General features: G+C 40.4%; 1 long non-coding RNA gene across 1 annotated transcript; it reads left to right on the top strand.

The window, feature by feature from the left end:
• The first annotated feature begins 849 nt into the window (after positions 1 to 849).
• On the top strand, positions 850 to 9792 carry LOC107678401 (uncharacterized). Its single transcript, XR_001632935.1, has 3 exons — positions 850 to 915; positions 1171 to 1173; positions 9783 to 9792. It is a non-coding gene; the product is annotated as an uncharacterized LOC107678401 (long non-coding RNA).

Consider the following 9792-nt stretch of genomic DNA (forward strand, 5'->3'; position numbering starts at 1 on the left):
TGTGTGTGTGTATATGTATATATATATATATATATATATATATACACACACACACACACACACACACACACGCACATAATTTTTTAATCTTATATATTGTATAAAGATCATTAACAAACATGAAAAAGGTCTGCACTCTAAATAAATGTCAATTTTAAAATGGTTATTCAATTCATATAAGAGGAAGTAAAACATCACAGACATTTCATCTCAAAGCCTTCAAAGTGCAGTTTTTTTTTTTTTTTTGCTATCTGTTTTATTTCCATATCTATGAACATAAGCACATAACTAACTTTATGTAAGGCAATGTCAATCAGATCATTCTTACAGGATACATTATTATATACCATATATAATAAATGTAATTGTTTTAATTGTTCAGACAGATGTGTTTGGTCATGATCTTATGTTTTGGTGTGTTTCAGCATCTCACATCAGAAAAAAAAACTTGTTTCTAAGATGCTGTGTCAAGTAAACAGCAAGTGGCCATCCAGGGAGGACGTTATTATTAGCATTGTTATTAAGTTTAATAGAATCCAAGAAGATGATAATCCATGAAGGCAAGGGAAAACGCAGCAAAACAACATCAACAAAAGAAGTCCATGACTGTGGCAGTAATCTCCCTTCCGACCAGGCGCGACTTTGCACCGTAACAAAAACAACAAAGGAGGGACGGAGGGGACTAAGGAGGAGGACATAGGGGAGGAGTTGGGATGATAACAGGGAATGGCGAAGGGCAGGCAGCAGCCAACAAGACGGCCCACGGTGAAGCCGATGGAGTGAGGAGCAATGGTTGATGACTCCAGGGGGCCGACCGACAGTGGCGGAGCAGGTGGGAGAGATGCCCGGGGCGGAGACTGAGAGCCAATGAGCCAGGGTGACGGGGAGGATCTGGAGGGTCAAGGCGGAGCAGATGTCTCAGGCGACCGAGGCGTAGGCGGGGATCCGGAAGGCCGTGGTGAGTCGCTGGGTCGACGGGCTGAGGCGGAGTGTGGAACTCGGAGGCTGGAGGAGGAGACATGGGATCCTCCAGCCACGACGCCGATGGAGACTGGCAGACCCACGGCAGACCCACACCACAGATGGTGGGCTGAGGGTGAGCAAAGGGGCTGGCAGGAGACAGAGAAGGCTGGGATGAGGAATGGATGATGATAGGAGGAGGTGGGAAAGGGAGTCTGGGTGGGAGTTCATGACAGGTAACAGGTTCTGGGATGATGTGTGCTGCCCACACGTGTGCAACACAAATGGCGACACCCATGACAGGGAGTGCCAGGGTCAGGGCAACTTTCTCCATGGTTGAGACAGGACAGACAAGATAGTTCAGGGCAGACAGACAGTTCCAGGCAGATAAATTCAAAACAGACCTCCATGGTCATTTCAGGATAGATGGACAGTTCATTTACGGCCTCCCTGGCCATAACAGGACAGACAGATAATAAAGGCACGACCTTCATAGTCGTGAAGGGACAGATGGACAGTTCATGAATGGCCTCCATGGCCGTAACAGGAGAGGCAGAGATTTCAGATGATGACGAAAGACTTGGTAGTTCTGAATAAAAGTCTATTAACTCCCCTGAGTCCTTCCTCAGCTCACCAGTCTATTAACTCCCCTGAGTCCTTCCTCAGCTCACCCTCAGCGGTGGCACAGTGGGCGGGGCTTTCCTCCTCGCCCTCGCTCTCCATTGTACAATCCTCCATGGCAGGCATTGTTGCTGGCTCACGCACCTGGTCAGACGGTCCATGAGGTTCTGGCTCCGGGGCGATCCTCAGATCTGTCGCTCCATTATGCGATGGTTCGTCGGTCGTGGTGGGCTCTGGCTCTCCATCTGCGGTGGGCTCTGGCTGTTGCTCCGTGCAGCAGGGTGGTATTTGGCTGGGCTCTGGGTCCGGAGTGGGGCTGGTGAGTTCCTCATCAGCGTGGCAGACGGTGAACTGGGATCTGTTTCTCACCAGTACCCACTCCACAAAGGCAGTGAAATTCCCTTGAGGACCGTCTCCGGACAACCGCGCTCTGCACGCGGTGTTGAGGCTCGCTATGTAGAATGAGCAGAGCGCATCGTCCGGGTAGCTGGTATTGCTGGCAATGTCCAGAAATAGTCTGGTGTGGTCCTCAAGTTCCCCCTGCTCCAGCAAAAGAAATACTTGAAAAAAATGGAAAATAAACGGGAATACAAACGCCGCTATATTTACACATTTGTGGGTCCGGTATTCTGTCACGCAGTGTGTAGAGGGAAGGCACACGAAGACGAAGGTCATCTACACAAAAGTTTAATAGAATCCAAGAAGATGATAATCCATGAAGGCAAAGGGAACACACAGCAAAACAACATCAACAAAAGAAATCCATGACTGTGACAGTATGTTGTCACCTCGCGTCGGCTGCGCTTGAACACACCAAACAGACTACAGCCAACTGCAAACTAGAATGTGTGTTCTGCATCTGCGTGTAAGGAGTTGTCTATATCAGCAGCTATCAATAGTCTATATTCGTCATTAAAAAGGAAAGCCCAAAACAAGAATATATGAGATATACGCAGATATATGAAACATAAACAAAGCAGTGTTAGCTAAACTGAACATCCAATCAGAGTTCTCACTCTTACCAACGGCCCCGTGAGCCCAACTAGGGCCGACGTGTGTAACACACCAGAAAAAAAACTTGCCCGACAGACGCTCTCTGACATTCTAATGTTTACCGACAGTCAACCTTGGCTTGGTGTGTCCCAGCCTTGAAAAACAGTGGACCAGAGCAGAGCCGGGGATTTGGAAGACTAAAGTGGAGCCGGAGAAGGTGTAGACCAGGGGTGACTAGTCCTGTTCCTGAAGATCTACCTGCCTGCAGAGTTCAGTTCCAACCCTGTCTGTAATTGTCAAGTACTCCTGAAGATCTTAGTTAGTTGGTTCAGGTGTGTTTGATTAGGGATGGAGCTGAACTCTGCAGGAAGGTCAAGCTCAAGCTTTATTAAGACCCCTTGCAGGCAATTTGGATGCAGCAAAACAGACATACAACAGACACATACAATACATTCTTTAAAAACATGAATACATAAAATATATAAAAAATAAAAAGTACATTTTTGAATATTTATTTTGGTTATTTTTCATCTTTGGTAGTCTATAGCGAGAACCTGAAGGGAGCTCCCTGGCACTTTGTCAGTCCGTATCCGCCCTGGGCTCCTCCTCCATTGGCTATGTCTCCATCAGTCGGCCCTCTGGTGTTGTCAGCCTTATCTCCACCATGGGTCCTCCCTCCGCCGACTACGCTATGGGCTGTGATCCCTGCTCTGCTCTGGGTCTGGTGCAGCGGGCATCTTCCATCATCACCACCGGGGATTTGTCGTCGTCCACCTGATATGTTCAGTTAGTTTCTGTTTCATGGACTTTTAGTTTGTTTTTATCAGTTCCTGTATTTCCTTGTTTGGTTTTCCCGTATGTCATTGGTTGTCATAAGCCCCTTTCACACAGAGATTCCGGAAAATACATGGATAATGTGTTCCGTGATTTGTCCCAGGATCGTTTGATTTTGGTTCATTCACACTGCCAGTGATTTTCTGGAATCTGTGTGTGCGTTCACACACATCCCGTAAAGATTCCATAAAGACACGTGACATAACGATGTGACGTGTACCGTTTCACTAAGATGGCGAACAATTTCAGCTTCAACGCGGATAGTGAGGAGCTTCCTGATCTCTGCTTCATACCAGTTTGCACATATTTTTTTCGTCGCGAACGTTGATCTGCCTTCAAAACACCCGGTAAAAGAGTCGCATGATAATGTGCATCATCACTACGACACACACTTTACGGCATTGGTTCTGGCTTTTGTTCACACAGGGCTCATTCCGGGACTGATCCCGGCAATGCTACTAGGTCCCCAACCCGGGATCGATCCCAGAATCAATCCCGGGATGTGTTTGCGTTCACACAGAAGGCACTCTGGCAATTTTCCGGGACCAACGTGCAGTGTAGTTACTGATATGATGGGCACTATTGACTTCCATAGTAGGAAAAAAAAAATACTATGGAAGTCAATGGTGCCCATCAACTGTTCATATACCAACATTTTTCAAAATACCTCTTTTGTGTTCAACAGAAGAAAGAAATGCATACAGGTTTGGAACTAGTGGAGGGTGAGTAAATGACGACAGAATTTTCATTCTGGAAGTGAATTTCTACTTTAAGGACTAAGGCCCTGTCCACACGAACGCGGTTATTTTTAAAACCACAGCTTTCTCTACGCGGTTTGGCCATTCGTCCACACGCAAACGCAGCACCAGGTCACTGAAACCGAACATTTTTGAAAACGCCTGCCAGGGTGAAGATTTCAAAAACTCCGGTTGCAGTGTTATCATGTAGACAGCGAAACCGGAGTTTTTGGCTTGTGACGTCGGAGCCTGCACTGTTATCTCCGCCTACTGGAAACTTTTTCAGGCTTCCGATTGGCCAACATGGCTTTACGGTTGAGATTATATTGTCACCTGTTGGTTTGGCATGCTCTTGACCAGGGCTGTCCAAACTCGGTCCTGGAGGGCCGGTGTCCTGCAGAGTTTAGCTCCAACTTGCCTCAACACTGACTGACTGGAAGTTTCTATGCCTAGTAAGAGCTTGATTAGCTGGTTTAGGTGTGTTTAATTAGGGTTGGAGCTAAACTCTGCAGGACACCGGCCTCCAGGACCGAGTTTGGAAAGCCCTGCTCTTGACAGTGCTTCATAGCATGCATTTGTGTTTTCATGTGGACGGAGATTTTTTTTAAAACGGAAGAAGGAAAAACTCAGTTTATAAAAATACCCATGTACGTGTGGACATGGCCTAAATCTGTTCTCTGCCTGTCTGTCTACAACACACTGTGACAATATCTTATATATATTTATCTTATATCTTTTAGCATAAATATTTTACTGCCGGTGCTTAAGTACAGAGCAAATACATGCAAATTTCTCCTTGAAGTGAAATTTTGAATGCTGAACAAACTTTTAGGGCAGTTCTATTCGAAACTTATCTGTGCATTGATTTAAGTAAATAATTGATGTACTTAATTAATTATTGCCAAAAAGTGCTGGAGCACTTCTAGGAGAATATGAGAATGAATATTCACTTCAAAGTAAAGAATACAATTGCCAGTCTATTGCACAATGCATACATTACATTACTAGTTGATTGCATCAGAATTTAGTCTTCAATCTAATATAATTTTGGCATAGTGGTCTCAGTAGAGGAGGGAAGCCATGTTGGAACACAATTCTGCCAATTGCTTACCTATATTTAGGTTCAAGACGAAGGAGGGAAGGCCATAAAGAAATTAGAAATGAACGGTCCAGCTGATCATATCCTCCTGAGGCTCAGAAGGTGAGGCATTGAGAATATTTTCCTTGTTAATTTCTCTGACACATATGACACAGTTTTAAGTTGTGAAACGTGTAACAAGGACAAGGCAGAAACTATGTAAAATGTTGGTAACATAAATTTCGTCCTGTTTACAGTAACTGTGTAAATAGTAAATAAAAAGTTTCATGACACAAATGTAGAAAGTTTTCTTCATGTTTACTTGAAATTTAGTTTTGAAGCTTTTCACCTTGAAATAGTTGAAATGTATGTATCAAACTGCTGAAAAACACTCACTATGATACATAAATACACAAAATACAAGTACTACTAATTTATATCTATACTATAATTCAACATATAAACATATTTTATGAACATCTAAGAACACTTTTTATACAATTACTGTTACAAAGGACATTACAAAAAAAATAATCCAACACAAAAATTCTATATGAATGAAAAATGTATTTTTGTCCATATAATAATAATAATAATAAGTATTATTATTTCATAATTTTTTTGTCATAATAGTTTAAGTATGTAACATTATAATTGGCAAATATTATTAATAATAATAATAATAATACATGTTTAAACTTTTTTATTGTTTTATTTATGGGTATCAGGTGAATATAAAGAAACGAAAATCTAAACATTAGATTACAAGAGAGTAAAACAGACTGAAATGCATGAGAAAGTGAAAATAAGTATGACTTTGACAATGCAGGAGAGGATTGTGGAGGTAGAGAAAGAGAATGAGTGAATGAGAGGCTAAGAAGGAGCGATAAGCAGACCTATGGGTGATGTCTTCAGACCATGTCTGGTTTCAGGGTGCTGATGGTCACAGCTGACTGACTTCACTACAGACTGAAAATCTCCTGAGTCCAATATCTCTCTACAGCCCGCTAATAGAGACTGTCACTCAAAGCACTGACAAGCAGCTTGTGCACACATGCGCACACATAATCATACTCTCTCTCTCTCACACACACACACACGGACACACACACCAAGATCCTGGCCATAAATCAATGCCTCGAGTGAACGTGAGAGGAATATGAAGCCAGACTGACTCATTCACCTCAGTTTTAGACACCTCAGGAAGATGAAAAGATGACAGCAGTCTGACCTATAGCCAATGAAACACTCATGGATCTATGTCAACATAATTCTACAAATTTAATCTAAAATCCCTATTTCATGTTCTGGCTGCTGCATCACTCTGTAATTCACCAGATGTTAAACAGGGAATATTTTTAGCATCAGGATGTTGAGCTCATGACATACTTCATCCAATACAACATATATTGTCTTCACATGATTCTTAATGCCCTTTGAGTGGATAGAATGTGGAACGTAGATCAGAGTAAGTAGCTACTTAATCACCTTAACGGCTGCTTTAGGAAGTGTGTAGGCATTCTGCTAGCTGACGGTTATCGCAGGAAATGGTTTTAAGCTTGAAATCTGAAATAATGTGCTGTAAGGAAGTGTACTGTGGCTGATTAGTGATGCCTGTTAAAGCAACCATCTGTTTTACTGTTGCTCAGGGGCTTTGAACAAACCCCTAACCCTAAGTATTCAACTTTGTTGCATAACTCACCCCACATGGTTTGAGCTGCAGTCATGAATGATAGCTCAACATGTGATCAGACTTACGATTTTTAAATCTTGCGATGATAAAATGGGTGAAATATCACATAGATGGAAATTTAAGGAGGGACCTGAACCATATCTACAGAGCAGAATATCATAAATTGATTGGGGTCACTTTGCCAGAAATATGAGTTGTTCATGCCTATTTTTTAAATGAACATGGACAGTAAAATAATTTACTAATTTAGCAGCATTTGTCATTTGCCTGGTACTCCTATCAAAATTAACTTGAACAAGATGAGACACATAAAGAACCAGTTGATCCCTTCTGAAAAAGAAGTAAAAAGTGATAAAAAGGTGTACAAACTGTATTTTTTAAATACTGTACTTGCAGATAATATAATATTAATGAAATAAAAGGTTACATGTACTTAAAGAGAGACGCTTTCATGACTGTTTAAGTACACTTTTAAAAGCAAACATTGTAATAATGTCAAATTAAATGTTTTACTTTGAAGTACACTTAAAACCATTGTTTTAATCATCTTTTGTCATGATTTATTACACTTATTTTGATGTGTTGACTGACATACTAAAGCAAATGTAAAGTACTTTTTATAATTTTATTGATTATAATTGTAACTGTAATGTATTATTCAATATTTCATTTAAAGTTAATATATTTTAAATGTACTAAACTGCAACTTCATCAGTTTTTCAAGTTTTTTAAGTTTCAATAGCAATGACATTAAAGTATATTTTAGTTTATCATAAATGCATGTCAGTACATTCAGCAGCACTTTAAAGGGGTCATATGACGTTGCTAAAAAAGAACATTATTTTGTGTATTTGGTGTAATGCAATGTGTTTATGTGGTTTAAGGTTAAAAAAACACATTATTTTCCACATAATGTACATTATTGTTTCTCCTCTATGCCCCGCCTTTCTGAAACACGTTGATTTTTACAAAGCTCATCGTTTTGAAAAGCGAGGTGTGCTCTGATTGGCCAGCTATCCAGTGCGTTGTGATTGGCCGAATACCTCAAGCGTGTGACGGAAATGTTACGCCCCTCACCATACTGTGATGCCGTGTCCCGGCCGGCGCGACGAGACAAAAACATGAAAACCCATTATAAACGAGGTATTTGTTGCATCCAGTGGGGACATAATTACTGATTATAATGACTTATACGGTCTTTTTATGCGTTGCGCGGCATCGTGGCGCGCCGCGTAAACATAAAACCATGTCTGCATTTGTGATCGGAGAAACGACAAACAAGCGCTACTCTACACTACGTTTGAATAGTCAGTGGCAAATACTTTAAATATGAAAACGTACTTACAGGCTGAGTCAGCATTATTTGTCAGAACACCGGCATTGTAGGCTACTCTCCCAGGAAACAGCTTTGGGTTTGAGACTTTAGTCTTTGCAACTTTAGGGATCTTATCTATTCACGAACAGCTTGTAATACTCCAAAGAGAAAGGAAAACTTGAAATCGCATCATATGACCCCTTTAACCATACTTCAACAGACAGTAGAAGTAATTATGAAATTACATACTTTAGTGGGTCAAAAAACACTTGTAAGTTCAACTAACTGCATTCACTATGAACTTTAAGTATAATACTTTTTCATTTAATTGTAAATAACATGAAATTGGGCATCTGAAAATATTACATTCAGTTTATGCTTAAGTATATTCATTTAAAGTATATTATTTATGTAATAAGTAGGCCGAAAAGTATGCTAAAGTACTTATTTTTCAGAAGGGTTTTCAGTCACCATTGTTGACGTGTGTTTCACAGACAGGCCTGATTGATGGGTAACACTTTAACAAAATAAAGTTCTATATGTTAACATTACTTAATGCAATAGCTGACATAAATTAATAATAAACAACACTTTTACAGCATGTTGTTCTTTTTAACATATAATATAATTCAACATTTACGGTACAAAAACTGTCACTGAGAGATACCCCTTCAAAAGGTATTAATATGTACCTTTTAGGTACAAATAAGCATCCATTAGGGGTAAATAAAGTGCAAAGGGTACTGCTTTAGTGACAGCTTTTGTACCTTTTTTGTGTATAAAGTAACATTAATCAGTGCATTACATGAACAATAGCACATTTATAAATTAACATTAAAGTTGACATGAAATGACAATTCACCCTATTTTCTGAATTTAAACATATCTGGTTATAACTGGATTTTCCAGTGAAATGTCAGGCTTCTTGTCAGTAATGTGTGCCGGACATCATTATTCAGCTGATCTGCCTTCATCCAATCAACAACCGACACAGAGAACCTCAGCCCTACATTTTTTATTTTTCAATCATTCCTTTTACTCAGATGTACTTTGCATCACAATAGGGAATAAATGATCTGTCACTACTTCCATTTAACTGACTTTAATTAACAAATAAATACTATAAAAATGTTTACCTTTTTGTAAAGTTTTACAGGTTAATTTAGAATAAACTATTTTTCTTGCAAGCAAAATGTTCAATAATAATAGGAAGCCTGCAGAGAGTTAGTGAAGAATTTAGCATTCAGCTGTTCACGTGATTCATCTCACGTGAAGCTACATGAAAACCCAAGGTTAAACCAAGGATACAGCTTGTCAGTAATTTGTTAGCAGTTGGCAAAATGAGCCCATGCATCCTCATGAGGCTCGCTTCATCATGCGAAACAACTGTCCTTTTACATTCATGATGTAACAAGATGATGACGATGAGGACAAACGATCCGTTCTCCTCTCTTTCTCTCCCCACCCCTCGTGCAGAGAGAAAATCTTGCATTCTCACACAAATTAAGGACATACATTCCCACAAAGCTCACAAACACACACACGCTGAAGAGCAGGAGCC

This window comes from Sinocyclocheilus anshuiensis, unplaced genomic scaffold, assembly GCF_001515605.1.
Source record: "Sinocyclocheilus anshuiensis isolate Anshui unplaced genomic scaffold, SAMN03320099.WGS_v1.1 scaffold112, whole genome shotgun sequence".
NCBI classification, from domain to species: Eukaryota; Metazoa; Chordata; class Actinopteri; order Cypriniformes; family Cyprinidae; genus Sinocyclocheilus; species Sinocyclocheilus anshuiensis.